Source organism: Monodelphis domestica, chromosome 1 (genome assembly GCF_027887165.1).
Source record: "Monodelphis domestica isolate mMonDom1 chromosome 1, mMonDom1.pri, whole genome shotgun sequence".
Classification (NCBI taxonomy): domain Eukaryota; kingdom Metazoa; phylum Chordata; class Mammalia; order Didelphimorphia; family Didelphidae; genus Monodelphis; species Monodelphis domestica.
In genome coordinates this window covers 567,556,096-567,575,712 of record NC_077227.1, presented here as the reverse complement: position 1 = coordinate 567,575,712, position 19,617 = coordinate 567,556,096, and the positions used below count along the sequence as shown (strand labels likewise).

The window sequence follows — 19,617 nt, the reverse complement described above, 5'->3', positions numbered from 1 at the left end:
GGGCAGTTCCTGGGTAGGGGAATCGCTGAACAAATTGTGGTATATAATGATGTTAGAATTCTATTTTGCTGTAAGGCTTGATGATCAGTAGTATTTCTATATCTATTGGGAGAACCCCAATGAACTGAAGCACGGTGTAATGAATAGATCCAGGAGAACATTGTACACAGAAATTAAAATATTGTGGAACAATCCAATGTAATATACTTTCCTGCTAGTAGAAACACAACAAGCCAGGGCTTCCCTGAAGGAATTCTTGGAAAGAATGCTATTCATATTGAAAGAAAGAACTATGAGAGTAGAAATGTAAAAACAAAACACTTGATATTACTTATCACATGTATATATGGGTATGTGATTTGGGGGGTTAGGTTTTAAATAATCTATACTAAAATGAATAATATGGAAATAGGTATCAGGTGATAACATTTGTACAAGTCAGTAATATAGCTTTTTGGCTCTGGCAGGGGGGAGGGGAAAGGGAAGGGAAAGAAAATGGATCTTGTAAACAAGGAAAAATTAACTTGAAGTGACAATAAAGTATAGAAATCCATTGGTAGAGGATATTTCATTACCTACAAGTTCCCGATAGTGATAAAATCCGAGTACTAGTACCTCTCCCTATTTTAGTCCATACTTCCTCCAGAAGTTGAATTTCATTGTTTTAAGTGTTTCCTCTCCTGAAAATTCTAATCTTTCTACTCTTAGGTTCCCTAATTTAACAACTGATCTGGACAAAAAAAAAAATGTGACTCCTGTTAACTAGTCCTTGAGCAAAGAGTCTCTAGGTTCTATGTGAGGATGATTCATCAGGCTAGACAAAAAGTCCATTATTGGTCATGTATTCAAAGTTTTTGTCTTGGTTGAATATTCTGGAATTTACTCAAAAAGCCTTCAAATAAATATCACAAAGTGGCCTCAGAGCAGAAATGGAGAAAAGGTTGATATCTAAACCAGGTAGGAAAAAGCAGAGAAAGAAACAGGGTAAACCAGTTTCAGTCATGAATAGCAGGGGGAAAGTTTTCAAGAAAAACTTGGAAAAGAGACTATTAAAATATATTTAAAAATTATTTTCCACCACTTAATTGGATTTAAATAATGGATACTAGAATAGTTTAACATTGTGAAGGCAATGTGTACGATTTAAATATATTTGTATCTGAGTCATCATACAATTAAAACCACTAAATTGTATGAGTATTTGAGAAAATTTGGCATTAGGAATATTTAAAGGTCTATACAAAGAAAGACCTTTCTTTAAAATTAAAGTATATGTCTACAAATGGAAGCTGATACCATCTATAATAAGAAAACACTTGAATCTTTTCCTCTAAGAAAATAAATGAAGTGAACATGTTCTGGTTCTTTTCTAGTAAGTGAGCTAGCTAGAACAAAAAAAAAGAATAAAGATAATTAAGATGTATAAACAATGGGAGAAGATACAAAATTATCCTTACATGTATATGACAGAGTATTTAATTTGGAAAATTTCAGAAAACAGATAAAGAAATTATGTTAACCACAACAATAACAACATCAATAATAATAATAATAGCTAGAATTTAGCTCCCAAAGATTGTTATACAACAGTAACCAGTTTTTTCTTATAAAGTACTTCTCTTCTCTATGTGACAATTTACAAAGACAAAAATTGAAGAAAAATTTGTGTTTTTGTTTTTTTAATGGGCTTATTCAATAATATTTATTCGATATAGTTATAGGGGAAATGAAATAGAATATAACAGTAGTTAAAACCCAGTACACTAAAATGATTCAATGTAACAGAATAGTATTAAATACATTAATATATAAACTTAAACCCCACAAATTTAAATCTTGAACAAACAAATCAGCAAAATACAAAATAATACAGAGGCATTTATAAGACACTGAAGTCTGAAATATCTTAAAAGTATAACCTCCAGACTCTTTAAAGTTCATTTTGTTTATCCTTTGAGATTCCTTTTGCCAGTACTGTGGGATCTCCCATAGCAAGGGAGAACATGGGTTTTAGGAATATCAAAATGGGCAGTCCCAAATGGCAAAGAGTTCCTGGGAGATGAATATCTTCTTTGAATCTCAGGTAAGATAAGTAAAAGAATCAGTGTACTCATGAAAAAAAAAAAAAAACAAACAAACATTCTAAATCTGGAAGCTGTTTGAAATAGGCAGTCTCATAGAATATGCCATGCTTGTAAACAACTTCCTGTTTAGAAAAGTCTCATTCTTCTCCTTGTTTCCCCTGCATCCCATATGGTCCCCCACCATGTGGAGGTTAATTGTTGCCTAAGGAAAGAACACCCCAGTTTTTTAGCATTTGGTTTGTGATTCCGAAGACATAGGGGTAGCTACTAGCAGCCTGGGTCCTGTGGCTAGTCCCAGGTTGGATGAGGGATCTGGGTCACAGTCCAGACATCAGGAGAAGAGATGCTGGGGCCTGAGGCTAGGGTTGGGGCCAGGTGAGCAATCTGGGTCAAGAAGGTCATGAGTGGATGGCTGGAGGCAGGAGTGGATAGCAGAAGCAGGAGCAGGATCAGGAGTAGAAGCTAGTCACTGGAATTTAGCAGCAGGAGTGAGCTGAATCAGGAGAAGTGGCTTTGTGAGGGTGGGTGGGTGGGGTGGGGAAAAAGCTTTGGCAAGAGATATGTGGCTTTAAAAATTATCTAGGCTATCTTAAAAAATTGAGTTCTCATTCAACTTGTGGTTGGCAAAACTGTAAAAATTAAAATTACATCTCTAATAAAAGAATTATTACATTTTTATGAGGTTTATTAAATATCATTAGAAATCAAGCAATAAAGAAGATACAAAATAAAAACTATGTGTCCATGACAGGTTTGCCATTTTCAAATTTTCCCCACCTTACCACCATCACTGCTCATGATACATGATGCAAGAAGAGAGGAAAGAGATTCAACTGGATTACTGCCAGTTGAATACCCAAAACATGATCTCACCAATGTGGAGATGCAGGAGAGATTATAAGGAATTCTGGTAAATACCAAAGATTTCTGGGGAATGAAGTCTAGGGTTAAAAATCTCCATTTCTACATTTCTGTAAACCTCAAAATTCCTTAGACTTATAAATGTTGGAAATTTCACCATTGGGATATTTCATACTTGGAAAATTTCTTACTGATAGTCTATTGGAATGGGAACCCCATTGGCATGGGAGGTTCCTTCTCTTCCCTTCTTCAGATTACTTTAGGACAGAAACCTTTTGCTGAACAATGGAAAGGACTTTGACCTATGCTTAAGCATAGAACAGGAATTTCTTTGAGTCATGATTGATTTTAGAATTGATACAATGGAGATACTTGGAATCAATCTCCACCCTATTCAGTCCTAACAGGATTGAGTAAGGGCTGCAGCCTAGATCAAAATTTAATTATTCCAATCTCTACCCTACTCAGGTTAACAGGATTTAGAAAGGGCTGTAGCAAAGGATCAAAGATTTAATCATTTGAAAATATGACCTTCAACAGACATGTGCAAAGCCTCTGGGCAGTCCTGGGTTAAGCTAGAGCCTCCATTGGCACAGGGAAATTGATGGACAGTGATTGGTAGATGTGAGAACTGAGGGGAGGCAACTTGGATGGTTTCCTTAAAGATCAGGGGGGTCTGGAGACTCAGGGGTGGTTGAGGAGTTGATCAGAGTGGTGGCAGTGGACTCTGAGAAGCTTGCTCTGAAGGAAGCTGAAGGTGGGGGCCCCGGAGACTGTTTCTCCATTTTGGTCACGTGAGTAATAGGGACTGATCTCTTTTCTTTGCCCCAGCTATCTAAGGGCTTGGGCCTTTTGGCCCAGCCTAAACAGAAGGGGTATTTAAGCCCTATTCCTTTCTCTCCCTTTTTCTCTCTCTCTATCTCTAATTCCTTTCTTCCTCCTATTGTAATTAAACTCCATAAAAGATTGACTGCAAACTTGAGTTTTCATTTAGGAATTACATAGCTGAATTCCTTGGCGACCTTAATTAATATATATCAGTCTTTTAAAGTGATTCCCTTGTAACATTTCCCACTCTCTCTCTCACTGTCTGCAGTAGAAGGAAAGGAGGGAAAGACCTGAAGGAACTAAGTGTTTTCTTTTTTTAATTTAGGAAACACTATTGACTATTCTTTACTGATTTTATAGACTGTTTTAATTCTTAGAAGACCAAAGCACGACCACGTCTTTCGTTTGGTGTCTGAGTCTTCTAAGGCTCAAGAGTCCTAACTGGGTTCTTGCTGAGACTCAGCCAGCTAGCCTTTGTTATTTTTTTACTTGGAGGCAAAGTTATGAATGATAAAGACAATAGCGTTAGTTTATTTGAAATAGTAAAACTTTGGGTTAGTCCGATCAGGAAGGTTCAGTGTAGTCTGTGGAAACAGGAGAAGCCATTTTCCTTGGAATCCTGAGTGAGTGGGTATGTAATTGGGCCCCAGCTAAAAGAAGGGGAAGTGTCCCGCCAAATTTATCTGTTTGTTTCTCTTTCTCTGGTCCATTTTTATCATTTAATAAATAATTATGACTTAAGATATGCTCTTCAGGAATTTTTAATTATAACAATACATACATAAATGTTCTCACAATTGCACAACTGCTACACTGCTAGCAGACACCTGCTTTGGATAACTTGATATACCCTATTTCTCTTTCACAAGTTTCTTCTATCCAGTGACACTTTTAGAAATTATATCAGCATATTCAGGAGTGGAATATGAGAAGTAAAGGGTCAGAGATCCATTGCCCTTAATGTTGCTATGTTTTGCATATATATTATATATTAATATATATACATTTGCATATACATATACATACATATATCTCTTTATTTTTCATCTTTATTTGCTGATTTCAATTTTTATTCTAAATAATGTGTAATATATTTCCTAGTTTTATTTCATTTATTTATTTATTTTCTCATTTAATTTTAAACCCTAGCCTTCTGTCTTAGAATCAATACTGTGCATTTGTTCTAAGATAGAAGAGCAGTAGGGGCTGGACAACAGGGGATAAGTGACTTGCCCAGGGTCACATGGCTAGGAACTGTCTGAGACCAAATTTGAACCTAAGACCTCTTCTCTATAGGCCTGCCTCTCAATCCATTGAGCAACCTAGCATTGTGCACTACCCCCAGCTTTGTTTCATATTCACTTTGTGAAAAACTGAATTTATAATCTACTGATGTATTTTATGACGGAAAATTTCTCATAATATTGTATTATACTTCATACATTTTAGTAAGCATATAGTTTTAATAAAATTTGCCTGTGGTTTCTATATTTCCCTACTTGGAACGTGGTTTTCAGAGAAGACTAGTAGCTCTGGTTTCAGGGCTTCCTGAGTTCTTTTAAGAACTTTTTTTCTTTATGCGTGTCCATCTGCCACCCATTTCTAACTTGTGGCTGAAAGAATCTATAAAATTTGCAGTGATTGCACTCCAGTAAAATATCTCAACAGGTAAGCTAAACTAGGTTGAGGCTAACTGACAGACCTCAAAATTGTTGAAGACTTAGGAAGATGTCTATCTGAGGTACACGAAGACTTCTCTTACCCAAAGGGGAAATTATAACATTTTGTTGAAATGGCCATGAAGGTGGCTCTGTGGAATACTAAGAACTTGATTATGTATCAAAGAAATCAAGGTCATCCACTGCATCCAAAGCCATCACCAGTCGTCTTGACTTTTTTTTTTTCTTGCTACAATAATTTGATGTCTCTGGAAGAGAGAGGCTGTGAACCTTGTTTAACTCTGCCTCACTGCAATCTAATTCATGTGTGAGTCAAAAGACATCACCAGTGATATCATTTTGGTCCCCTTTGAATATGAAAGACAAAAACCAAAGAATCAAAATTGCAAGGAAGCCCAATATCTGTAGATTCAGTATTTTTTAGGCTGCTTAGATTAGAGATCATTTTATCTCTTTACTCTGATAATAGATAGATACTGATTAAACTGAGTGAATTATTGCAATCAGTAATATATAGTTTTTTAGTGAATTTTGACACACTAACCTCAAAAGGTTGCCCATCACTGCCCTAGACAATATAAAATATTTAGGAATCTATCTGTTGAGACAAACCCAGGAATTATATGGACACAAACACAAAACAATTTCCACACAATTAAAACTAGATCTAAATAAATGAAAAAAAACATTACTTGCTTATGGGTAGGATGAGCGGATATAATAAAAATTACAATGCTATCCAAATTAATTTACTTATTCAGAGCCATATCAATCACAATACCAAAGAGCTTTTTTAATGGATTTAGAAAAATTGTAACATTTCATTTGGAAGAACAAAATATTAAGCATATCAAGAAAATTAAAGAAAAATTGTTAAGGATGGGGACCTAATAGTAACAGATCTTAAACTGTACTATAAAGCAATGATCATTAAAACAATATGGTATTGGCTAAGAGACAGGAGACAGGATTATTAGATTTGTCTCTTTGTAAATGAACTCAGCAAAATAGTGTACAATAAAACCAAAGATTCCAGTTTTTGGGACAAGAACCCAGTATTTCACAAAAACTGCTAGGAGTATTGGAAAATAGGATGGGAGAAATTTGATTTAGATCAACATCTCATATGCTATACCAAGATAAATTCAGAATGGGTAAATGATTTAAATATAGGGAATGCAATCATGAATAAATTAGGTAAACTTAGAATAGAGTACCTGTCAAATGTATGGGAAAGGAAAGAATTTAAGATCTAGCAAATGATAGACAGTATTACAAAATATAAAATGAGTAATTTAAATTAAAATAAATTTAAAAGTTATTGTACAAACAAAGTTATTGTAATGCAAGCAAATGGAAGCAACAAATTGGGGAAAAATCTTTATAACAAAAACCTCTGACAAAGGTCTAATTTCTCAAATCCATAAGGAACTAAATTAATTGTACAAAAGATCAAGCAATTCCCCACTTAATAAATGGGTAAGGGACATGAATAGGCAGATTTCAGATAAAGGAATCAAAACTCTCAATAAGCATATGAAAAAGTGTTCTAAATCTCTCATAATTGGGGAAATGCAAATAAAAACTTCTCTGAAGTACTACCCTACACCTAGCAGATTGGTCTATATGACAGCAAAGGAAAGCAATAAATGTTGGAGGTTTTGGGGGGAAATTGGAACACTGATGCATTTCTGGTTGAGTTGGAAATTGATCCAAACTTTCTGGAAGTCAACTTGGAACTATGTTCAAAGGGTTTTTAAAGAATGCTTGCCCTTGGATCCAGACATACCACTGCTGGGTTTGTACCCTAAAGAGATAATAGGGAAAATACTTGTACAAAAATATTTATAGCCACTCTGTTTGTGGTGGCAAAAAAGTGTAAAATGAGTAGGTGCCCTTTGATTGGGGAATGGCTGAACAAATTGTGGTATCTGTTGATGATGGAATACTATTGTGCTGAAAGAATAATGATGAACTAGAGGAATTCCATGTGAACTAGAAAGACCTCCAGGAACTGATGTGGAGTGAAAGGAGTAGTATCAGGAAAAAGGTGTATACAGAGACTGATACACTGTGGCACAAATGAACATAATGAATTTCTCTACTAGAAGCAATGTAATGATCCAGGACAATGGTGAGGCTAGTTAGGTGACCAATTTGGTTAAGTGTGTATTGCATCTGGGACCTATTAAACCTTCATAAAATCATCTTACTGCCATATTCTCTGGCATACCTTAACTTTTACTAATTTTAACATTAAAAAAGATATTTAATATATTGGTGATATTAAAAGATAAAATATATTGATGTTATACAACACTATACATATAGTAAATGCATTTCTGAATTTCTAAAGTTTTCCTATGTCACTTGTTGGCCATTATGTGTCATCTACAGTTCCGCAAAAGTTGCAAAAATTCTCACCTAATTTCTTATGGCAATCCTTGACATTGAAACCATGATGACAAAAGTTGTGATGGCGCAGGGACACTTGAATGTCTCTACTCTTTGGGGACTTATTTTTTTAAATTATCTGTGTCCCTAAACTGGCTGTGAACCAATCTACTCTTTTCCAACAGACTTTCAATATATTCTTTGGGGATAGATGAGATTTTTCAATGGGTTGTCTAGGAACCATGGTTTAGAAATTCTTTAACACCTCTAGGATGACAAACTTTGGTTCAAAGGCATTTATATAAGAAAGAGCTGCCTCTGAAAGAAGGTAGTTTAGCCACAACATTCAAGTTGTTACTCTTGAAACCATTCTGTTTGTCACCAGAGATAGAGGGAATTGAGTCCACTTGACAAAGAATCCTTTGAGATTAAAAAAAAATTATGGGATATTTGATAAGGCTTACTGTAGAACTTCACAATTTTTTCAACAACTCTATATTAAATTTTAATGTTCGTTAATGTTTAATAATTTCCAAGGCCAATGAATATTGCAGTACTCCAAGCTCCTGGGAATGTTCCTTTAGTCAGTTTCAGACATTTAAGAGGTGATATTAAGTGAACCGAGGTAAATTGGTGTTTACCTCTAGCCTGTTCTGGCCTTAATTGTATTTTGTCTTATCTTCTGCTAAGTTGTTTTCCCTTAATGTCATCTATAATTCCAAGGCTCTAAGCAATCACTCATCATGAGCACTCTCTACATAATGTATATGATGCTCTTTTGGGTATTTCTTTATGTTGTCAAAGGTAAGATTTAGAATGAATAACAAAAAGTTTTGGGAAATATTTATATATACATGTAGGATTGGTTCAGTCAGTCCCCTTCTAAGTTGTTTGTACCTTCAGACAATTGAACTTATTACTGGGACCTGCCTAAAGAACAGCAAGGGAAAATAAGATTTAACTGAGTCTAAGGAGCTTATTAGATTAGTATTCTTTTGGGTACATAAATGGGGCATTTTTGTCCAGGAGGAAGAAAATCTAGAAGGATAAGAGACTCTGTAATGGAGGGAGGTCACTGCATATTTAAAAGAACTCTTAAACAACATGATAGGTCATGTCAGGGAAAAGGAGAATATTTCATATACTATGAGCATCACACAAATGAAAGCATCAGCTCCTAACTGGAAGTGTAGACTCAAACTCAGAAGACAAGTTAATATTGCTGCACCCAAAGCCTCCAAACAAAATATTAACTTCTTTCAAACCCCATAAGAATTAATGGAGGAGTTAAAAATGATCTTAAAAATAAAATCAGAGAGACAGAAGAAAAATTGGGAAATGAGATGAGAATGATACAGAAAAAAATCATGAAAAAAGACAATAACTTGGTAAAAGAGATATAAGAAAATACTGAAGAAATTAATAGCTTAAACAATGGAATAGGCCAATTGGTAAAAGGACACAAACATCCAAACAAGAGAAGAACTACTTAAAAAGCAGAATTTTCCATGAGGGAAAAGATATATATGCAAAATTGCAGTGAAGTAAAAGCTTTGTGAAATACTAAATTGATTCTTTGGAGAAGGGGAAACAAGCAAAAAATTAGCTGAAGGAAATAACTCTTTATGAAGGATGATTGGCCAAATCAAAAAGGAGGCGCATAACTCTATTCCATCTCTACCATACTCTAGTCCTGACTTAAGTGGTTGGGGATTCCATTTCTCCTCCTCATTTACATATTTAATATTTTTTACAATTGACATATATTCAAAGGATATGCATAGGTACTTTCTCAGAAAAAGAAATTAAAATTTTCTATAGTCATATAGGAAAAAATGTTGCAAGTCAATATTGATAAAAAAGGCAAATCTGAGATATCACATCTCATTGCTCATATTGGTTAACATGACCAAAAATGAAACAAATAAATATTGGAAGGAATGAAGAAAAACAGGATTACTGATACATTTTTGGTTGGACTGTGAACTGATGAAACCATCCTAGAGAGAATATAGAACCAGGCTGAAAGGACCATAATACTATGTGCACTGTGGTTCTATGTCCCAGAGATCAGAGATCAGGGAAAAGGACCTACCTCTACCAAAAATAATGAAGAGGATAAGTTCAGAAAAAGCTGGAAACAGTTTCATGTACTGATGTAAAATGAAGTGAGAAGGACCAGCAGAACACTGTATATGATAACAAAAATATTGTATGGTGATCAACTTCAAACTACTGAAATATCATCAGGAAAGAACAGTACCACTTTTACCCCAAGAGACTCATGATAAAGAATGCTATCTTTAACCAATGAAAGAAATGTTGGCCTCTAACTGCAAATCAAATATGGCATTTTTTAATTTAATTCTTTTCACAAGGATTTTCTTATTGTAAATAATATACACATTTTCTTTTATGTAATGAGGAATATAGAAGTATCTATCTAATGGCAGCACAGTTATTACCTATATCAAACAATTTATTGCCTTTTGGAGGAGGGGATTCTGGGAGAGAGAGAATCTGAATAGAAACACATCAGATAACAATTGTCAAAAAAGTTTTACATGAAACTGAAAAAATTTTTAAAGTCAAAAAATGAAATTATTGAAACAAATGTTTAGGGTTAAATTCTATCAATTCTTCAGAATCTAGCATAACTTATCTGTGACATAAACATAAACAAAGATTCTGAAATATTCATGTTTTTCTTTCCACAAGGATGGAGGATATCCAAAATATGTTGCAATGTTGGTTGGGGGGGTCGCCATTTTTTTTTCATTGTCCAAAACAATACATAGCTTCTGGTGTCTGTCAGAGTCAAAAGAGTAAAAAAACCCCAAACAAACAATGATGCATATGTTAGCAAACATAAGCATGAAAGAACAGTGCATCCAGAGTCTGTATAGAAGAATGAGTGTATAAAATAGGGGAGAAATTAAAATACATGGAAGATGTTATGCTTGTTTAAATAAAGGAAAATCCATTAGGAACCTTTGTTTTCTAAGGCAAAAATGAATCTTGGGTATGATTTTTATCATTTGAAGAGATGGAATATCTATATGATAAAACATATTCAAGAATTTTTATAATTTTGTATGGAGGAGAGGCAGTGTTGTTAGAGGGGCCACACTGAAGCCATGAAGACCTGGGTTTAGACAGTTTCAGACATTTAAGAGGTGACATTATTTAGGGGCAGCTGTGTAGCTCAGTGGATTGAAAGCCAGACATAGAAATGTAAGGTCCTAGGTTCAAATCTGCCCTCAGATACTTCCCAGCTATGTGACCCTGGGCAAGTCACTTGACCCCCATTTCTTAGCCCTTACCTCTTCTGCCTTGGTGCCAATACACAGTATTGACTCCAACACAGAAGGTAAGGGTTTTAAAAAAAGAGGTATTATTAGCTGAACCAAGGTAAATAGGGTATTTCCTAGTCTGTTCTTGTCTTATTTGTATTTTATTCTATCTTCTGCTAAGTTGTCCTCCCTTCATGTCTTCTATGATTCTAAGGTTCTAGGTTGTCACTGACCATGAGGACTCTCTACCTGATGTATATGGTGCTTTTTTTGGTATTTCCCTATGCTGTCAAAGGTAAGATTCAGAATGAGAAATGAAAAGGTTTGGGATATATATATCCCAATATATCTCCCAATATATATTCCAATTAATTCAGTCAGCCCTCTCCTACATTGTTTGTAACTAATGACAATTGAACTTATTCCTGGGACCTGCCTAAAGAACAGCAAGGGAAAATATGCTTTTATTGAGTCCAAGGAGCTTATTAGAATAGTATTCATTTAGGAGCATAATAGAGGCAATTGTTTTAGTCAGAAGGAAGAAAAGCAAGAAGAATAAGAGACTTTGAACCAATGGTATGTCACTCCTTATTTAAAAGAATTCTTAAAAACCATGGGAAGTCAGAACAGCTATTATACCATATGTATCACACAAAGAATGAGAGCATCAGCTCCTAAATTGGAAAGAAGCTAAAATATATTCTAGTAAAAACTCATTCATTTCATAGATGGGAAAAAAGAAAAAAAAAACTAAGGCCAAAAAGTTTATGTGCTTCTCCTAAGGTCATACTGAAAGTATCAGGCATGAGATGCAAGTTAGAAAGAAAATATTCAGAAGTGCCTTCCTATTATGTTATATTTATATAGAGCGATGGGGAGGGTGTTATTTAACTCTTTATCTACCTAGGCATCACCTGATGGAGTGGCTAAACAATTGCCTTTGGAACAAGAGGATCTGGGCTTGAATCTCACTTTTCCACATTATATCTCCCTAAAGAATTAGCTTATACCAAATCTTGGAGTGATCTAAGATAAATTTATGAAACTCCCTGGACTCCAATTTGTTACTGCACAGTGTAATTTCCAAGGCTGTTGTGTAGATGATGTATTTAGGCCAGAGGTAGGGAATTGTGAGCTGTTATTCATGTATAAGCATTTTAACGGTTCAGTTGGGATTCCAGTAAGTGCTGTGGTTCCCTTCTGTCCACCTAAGGACACACTAACCTCCACTCTGTGTACAATCTTAGCCCTCTTCTACATCTGTGGATTCCAGTGTTTTTGAAATACAATGTTCTATAACTGAGTATTTTGTATTCTGTCCTAGCCAAGCATTTGGAAGAAGGAAAGGAGAATAATAGACCCCAAAAATTTACTCTTAATGGAGATACTGATCTCTATTTCACTTGGTGATAGCATCAGTTCCATGCAGTTATCACCTATCAGTTCATGATTCTCAAATATACTTGTGGCTTAACTTCTCTGATGATCTCTAGTTTTTATTTCATAACCTCTTATTAATGACATCTTGAATTGAGTGTGCAAACTGTATTACTCTTTCCCTCCAAAACCTCTCTATTTTAAATTTTCTTCCTATTCTTAAGGCTCCTATCTTTGTATCCATGTATTACCATTATTTATTCCAAGTATTACCATCATCTCTGCCTCTTAACATCACAAATGGTTTACTTTCTAGTATTCATCAACTATCATCTCCTCTACACAATCTGTAGCCAAGGTCTATTGAGTTCAACTTTGAAACATTTCTTCAGTGAATACCTGAAGATAGTGGAGAAGGTGGATGGACCTCACTGATTTCTACCAAATTACCTTCCCCAAAGCCTCAAAACAAATTCTGGAGTAGCATAACCCACAGAAATAAAAGGTGAAGTATTCTTTCAGCTCACAACAACTTAGAAGGCCAGCACAAGGGATTTAGTGAATGTCTGTGAAGATGGAGCACACAGCACAAGGATGAGCCACACAATAGCAACATATTGTGGGTATAACTGACATAGCAGGGAAGGCTTCTGGAGCTCTCATCCACAGATGATGAGATTCTGACAACTTTTGGGAAGAAGATTACAAGGGTCCTTTTGCTGGTCTGATTGCAAGATTCTTATTACATTACCCATACACAAAACCAGGTCACATCCCTGAGGAAGAGTTTCATTCTAGCAGAGCACTAGAATATACCAGCACTTTCAGCCACAGGGTATCTATATGCCTTGGTCACAGTTCCAGAGATGAAAAGGGTACTTGAGCTAATTTGTATAAATTAGCAGTGGCCCAGAGAATATTAAACAAATCCCTGCATACATGATACAACCTTGGAAAAACTGAAAGCAGATAGATCCCCACAGCTATTTCTGAAGACATCTGCACAAAGAACTTGAATCTTGGAATAGAGTTCTTTTCACCACAGTTACTGAACCAAACTTTAACCATTTTTTAAAGAAAAGAAAAAAGTAGGAAAATATGCAAACAACAACAACATGAAAAGTTATTTTGGTGACAGTGTAGACCCAAATTCAGAAGATAACAACTTAATCTTGCTGCATCCAAAGCCTCCAAGCAAACTATTAACTTCTTTCAAACCCCAAAGGAATTAGTGGAGGAATTAAAAAAAAGAATATTAAAAATCAAATAAGAAAGGTAGAAGAAAAATTGGGAAATGAAAAGAGAATGATACTGGAAAAATCATGAAAAAAGAGTCAACAATCTGGTAAAAGATGTGTATGAAAATACTGAAAAATTAATAGCTTAAAAACACAGAATAGGACAATTGGGAAAAGGGCTCAAAAATCCAAAGAAGAGAATGACTCCTTTATAATCTGAATCTTCCACATGGGAAAAAAAAGATATACAAAATGTAGTGAAGTAAAAGCTTTGAGAAAGATAGAATTAAATCTTTGGAAAAAATACAACAGGTACAAAAATTGTCTGAAGAAAAGAAATTTTTATTAAGGAGGATTGGCCAAATCACAAAGGAGGCACATAAGTTCACTTATAAAAATCAAACCTTAAAAGTTAGAATTGGAAAAGTTGAATCTAAAGAATCCATGAGACATCAAGAAACATTAAAATCCAAAAGAATGAAAACAGTAAAGAACATATGAAACATCTTAATGACCAAAACAACTGGCCTGTAAAATCAATATAGGAGAAATGATTTAAGAATTTTTGGGCTACCTGAAATCCATTATTGAAAAAAAGCTTAGACATCATCTCTCAAGAAATCAAGGAAAACTGCCCTAACATTGTAGAACTAGAAGTCAAGGTAGAAATGGAAAGAATCTACTAATTACCTCCTGAAAGACATCCACAAAGTATAACTCCTAGTAATGTTATAGCCACATTCTCAAACTTCCAGGTCAAGGAGAAAATCTTGGAAGCAGACAAAAAAAATTGAAATATTATGGAGTCACAATTAGGGTAACACAAGAATTTGATATAGAATAGAGAATTAAAGTATTTGAGGGCCTGGAATATATGTTACAGAAGTTAAACAAGCTAGGGTTTCAAACAAGAATCACTTACCAAGTAAAACTGAGCATAATATTTTAGAAAAAATGAATAGTCAATGAAATAGGGAACTTTCAATTATTCCTGAGGAAAAGACCAGAGTTGAATGGAAAATTTGACGCTTAAATAAAAGACTCAAGAAAAGTATTAAAAGGTAAATAAAAAAGAGAAATCAAAAGATAGGGGATAAGGTTAAACTATTTACAACCCTATGTCAGAAGATGTTTGTTGTAACTCCAAAGAATTTTGTCATTATTAGGGCTGTTAGGAGGAGTATACATAGACAGAGGGTGAAGGTGTAAATTGAATCTGATGTGATGATATGAAAGACAAAATAAAATTAAAGCACGGGAAAGAGGAATCTCTTGGGAGGAAAGGGGAAGGGAAAAATAGAATGGGGTAAGTTATTGAACTAAAAGAGTCATGAAAGAGCCTTCAAATAGATGGGAAGATGTGGGAAGTGCGGTGGAAATCTCATGAAACTTAATCTGATCAGAACGTTCTTAATAAAGGAAGAATATACACTATTATTTTAGTATAGAAAGCTATTTTACCCTATAGGAAAACAGGACAAGAAGAGGTTATAAGATGAGGTGTGGGGCTGACAGAAAATGAGAAAATTGGAGAAGGTGGAGGTCATAAATTAAACCAGTGTAAATAGAATGGAAAATAATAGTATGAAAATTTTTTACAACTTCCTCTAATAAATTTCTCCTTTCTCAAATACATAAAGAAATGAATTGATACAAGGCACTCCCCATTTGATAAATGGTCAAAAGAATATGAAAATGCAATTCTCAAACAAGGTAATTAAAGCTCTCTATCATCATGCAAAAATGCTCTAAATCCCTATTATTTAGGGAAATGTAACTCCCTTCTTTCCTTTATCTCCTGGTTTCTTGTGGCTTCCTTTATGGATCAGATCGAAAAGTCTTTCCTAATCTCTTAATTCTTGTATTTTTTTCTGAAATTATACCATTCAATTTTCTTATATTCTCTACTCCAACACATATCTTTCAATCCAGTGAAACTGTCTTTCTTATTGTTCCAAGAAAAAAGACATTCCTTTTCATGATGCTATTGACATTTTCATTGGTTATTTGACATGCTTGCAATAATTTCCTTCCTCTTCTCTACCACTTGTTTCTCTGGCTTCCTTCATGGATCAGCTGAACAGGTCTTTCCTAATTCTTTAATTTTAGTGCCTTTCCTATATTGGTTCTATTCAATTTCTTCTTTAAGAGTCTTTAAGAGTCCATTGACTCAATATAATTGTTTTTCCCCCCTAAATTATCACTTAGTAGATTTCTGTCTCCTGTATTCTTTCACATACAAAGTAAATGTTTGAGCAATTCATATACTCTGCTATCTATGCATCTTTGATCACTTTACCATCTCAACCTAAAAATTAATTGCCTAAAATTATTCTTCTTATCCTTCAAGGCCTACCTCAAGATATCACCTTCTTCAAGAAATTTTTCTTCCCTAATACTTTCTACCATGAGACATTTGTCCCTTACTCTAAAAGTCATTTTGAACAAAAATAATTTTATTTGCTATTATCTCACTTCTCTACATATCTTGTCAGATTATATTTTCATTGTCCTCAAAGAATATGTCTTTTTCACATAGTTCCCTAGTATTAAGCATAGTACCTTATACATCAATTAATCAAAAGGTTCTTCCTTAATACCAGGTATTATGACTACAAACATAATTATTAAACAATCTCAGGAACCTAGATATATATAAAATTATATATGAAATATAAATAAATCACTGGTAATAAGGTTAGAGAATAGCATACTAGATTGAAGGATTAGGATTGGTTGCAACAGGAAATTCATGCTTCCAAGAGGTCAAAGTAAGGAAAATGTCCAGTGGGAGATGGTCATTACAAAGGGTCAGAGATGATAAATGGAATCCTATTTTATGAGAAACAAGTTTAAGTGAGCTATAGATGGAATAGTGTGATAAATTATGTAATAAGAGTGGAGAAATACAGTCAGGTTATTAGTTGATTTAAATATCCAGCAGGATAATGTGGATTTGATTCTAGAGGTTATAAGACAGTTATAGCAGTTTACCAAGTAGGAAAGATTTAATAAGACCTGAACTACATCAGTGAGATAACTATTCCAATCTCTATTCCAATTTGATTTTCCCATTTCAATAAAAACCCAATAGAAACCATATCATTATCTCAGCACATGCAGACAAAGTCTTAGACAAAACACACCCATTATTTATGAAAACATCAGAAAATATAGCAATAAATAGAGGCTGAAGCAAAGATGTTCATTATCAAGATTACTATTGAATATTATACTTGAAATGACAGCTGTACCAATAAGAGCAGATGATTACATGGAAGGAATTAGAATAGTCAATGAGGAAACAAAGTTAGCACTCTTTCTTGATGATAAGATGGTTTACATAGAGAAAAGCAGAGCAGTAACCAAAAGAAGTAACAGAAATGAACATTAGCAATTTTGTAAGATATAAAATAAAGACACACAAATCACCAGCATTACTATATGGCTCCAACAAAGTCCAACAGTTTGAGAAAGAAAAGGAAATTCCATAGGCAATATAAAATACCTTAAAATATCCTTAATAAAATATTCCTTGTAACTATATGAATGCAACTGTAAAACACTCTTCACACAAATAAAACCAAGTATAAATAATTGTAAAAACATTATTTTCTAGTGGATAGGCTAAACCAATACAATAAAATGATCCTGCCCTCATTAATTAATTGTTCATTGAAATAATAATCAATCTACCCCCAAATTATTTTACACAGCTAGAAAAAAATAGAAAAATTCATCTGGAAGTGCAAAATGTCAAGAATTTGAGAGAAATTAATGAAAAGATTTGAAGGAAAGAAGCCCATTGAAAAACAGATCTCAAACTATATTATAAAGGGGCAATTATCAAAATAATCTTGTATTTCTTAAAGAAGAGAATAGTTTAGATAATTAAACCATAATAGTTAAAGACCATAGTAACCCATTATTTGATAAACACAAAGATCCAAGCTCTTTGGAAAAGAAATCACCATTTTACACAAACTGCTGGAAAAGTTAGAAAACAATATGGCAGAAATTAGGCAGGGACAAACATCTCTGACAATATAATAAGATAAAGTCAAAACTGGTATTAATTCTCAATATAAAGGTGGTATCATAAATAAATTAGATTAACACAGCAGAGTTTGCTGGTTAGATTTAATAACCAAACAAGAAATGGAAAACTTTACAAAAATGAAATAAGTAATTTTGATTATATGAAATTTACAAAAAGCAGAGAAAAAATAGTGCAACTAATATTAGAAGGGAAATAACAAATTGGGTGTAGGGAAAGTAAAGCAAATGTCTCTGACAAAGGTCCCTTCTCTCAAACATATAGAAAAATAACTGCAATTTATAAGCATGCAATGTTTTCTCCAATTGACATATAGTTAAGGGTTACAAATAGGCACTTCTTAGATAATGGAAATTAAAGCTATATATTGTAATAAGGAAAAAATGCTCCAAATTAGTATTGATTAAAAATGCAAATTAAAACAACTCCAAGATATCACATCTTACCTCTCATACTTATGGTTAACATGACCAAAAAGGAAACCAATAAATGTTGGAGGAGATGTAGAAAAGCTGGATCACTGATATACAACTGGTGGAACTGTGAACTGACATAACCATTCTAGACAGCAACATGGAACCCAGCTCAAAGGATCATAGAATTATGTGCACTGTGAGTCTATATAGTAAAGATATCAGAGATCAGGGAAAAGGACCAATCACTACCAAAAATGATGAACAGGATGACTTTAAAAAAAGCTGAAAACAGTTTTATGCACTGATGCAAAATGAAGTGAGGACCAGGAAAACATTATATATGATAACAGAAATATTTTATGGTGATCAACTTCACAATACTGAAATATTGTCAGGATAGCATGGTTCCAAGATTACCCCCAAGCGACTCAGGATGATCTATATAACTAATAAGAGAAATGTTGGTGTTTGACTACAGATGAAATATGACATTTAGCACTTAATTCTGTTCATGAGGTTTTTTAAGTTATTTGTCTGATACCTGTCTTCTTTCATGGAATGAGGAATATAGAAATATGTATTGCAGGACAATAATGTCATAATGTATATCAGACAATTTATTGCCTTTTGGAGGTGGGAAGTCTGGGAGAGAGAGAACCTGAATAACAAGATGTCAGATAACAATTGTCAAATTTTCTACATGTAACTGAAAAAAATCTTAAAAGGTAAAAAAATCAAATTAAAAAATCTAAGGCTTATGGCTAAATTCTCTCAATTCTGTTTCAGAGTCCAGTATAAATTCTTTATGGCTGTAAATAAATGTTCTGAAACATTCATGTTCTTTCCACAGGGATGCGGGAACCTGAAAATTATCTTCAATGTGACTTTGTGGGTGGCCGTTGTTTCAGTTATTGTCCAAGACCATATGCACCATATGGCTTCTGTGATCGTCCACGTCTTAAATGCTGCAAAAGTTAGCAAACAGAGACAGAAAAGAAGAGTGCATTCAGATTCTGTGGTATAGATGAGTGAGAGTATTAAATAGGGGAGAAGTTGAAATGCATGGAATATGCTATGCTTCTATTAATAAAGGAAAAATTCATTTGGAAACTTGGTTTTCTAAGGCAGAAATAAATCTTGGGTGTGATTTTTATTCATTTTAAGAAATTAAATGTCATGACAGTCTACTTAAAGAATCCTAGAGATTCAACCAAAAAGCTATTTGACATAATGAACAACTTTAGCAAAGTTGAAGGATACAAACTAAACCCGCATAAGTTATCAGCATTTCTATACATCTCCAACATAGCTCAGCAGCAAAAACTAGAAAGAGAAATCCCATTCAAAATCACCTTAGACAAAATAAAATACCTAGGAATCTACCTCCCGA

At 34.0% G+C, this 19,617-nt stretch overlaps 1 long non-coding RNA gene across 1 annotated transcript; it reads left to right on the top strand.

Annotated features, from left to right (window-relative positions):
- The first annotated feature begins 3,216 nt into the window (after nt 1-3,216).
- On the top strand, nt 3,217-19,125 carry LOC130456529 (uncharacterized). Its single transcript, XR_008915531.1, has 3 exons — nt 3,217-3,739; nt 11,354-11,434; nt 19,078-19,125. It is a non-coding gene; the product is annotated as an uncharacterized LOC130456529 (long non-coding RNA).
- The last annotated feature ends 492 nt before the right edge of the window (nt 19,126-19,617 follow it).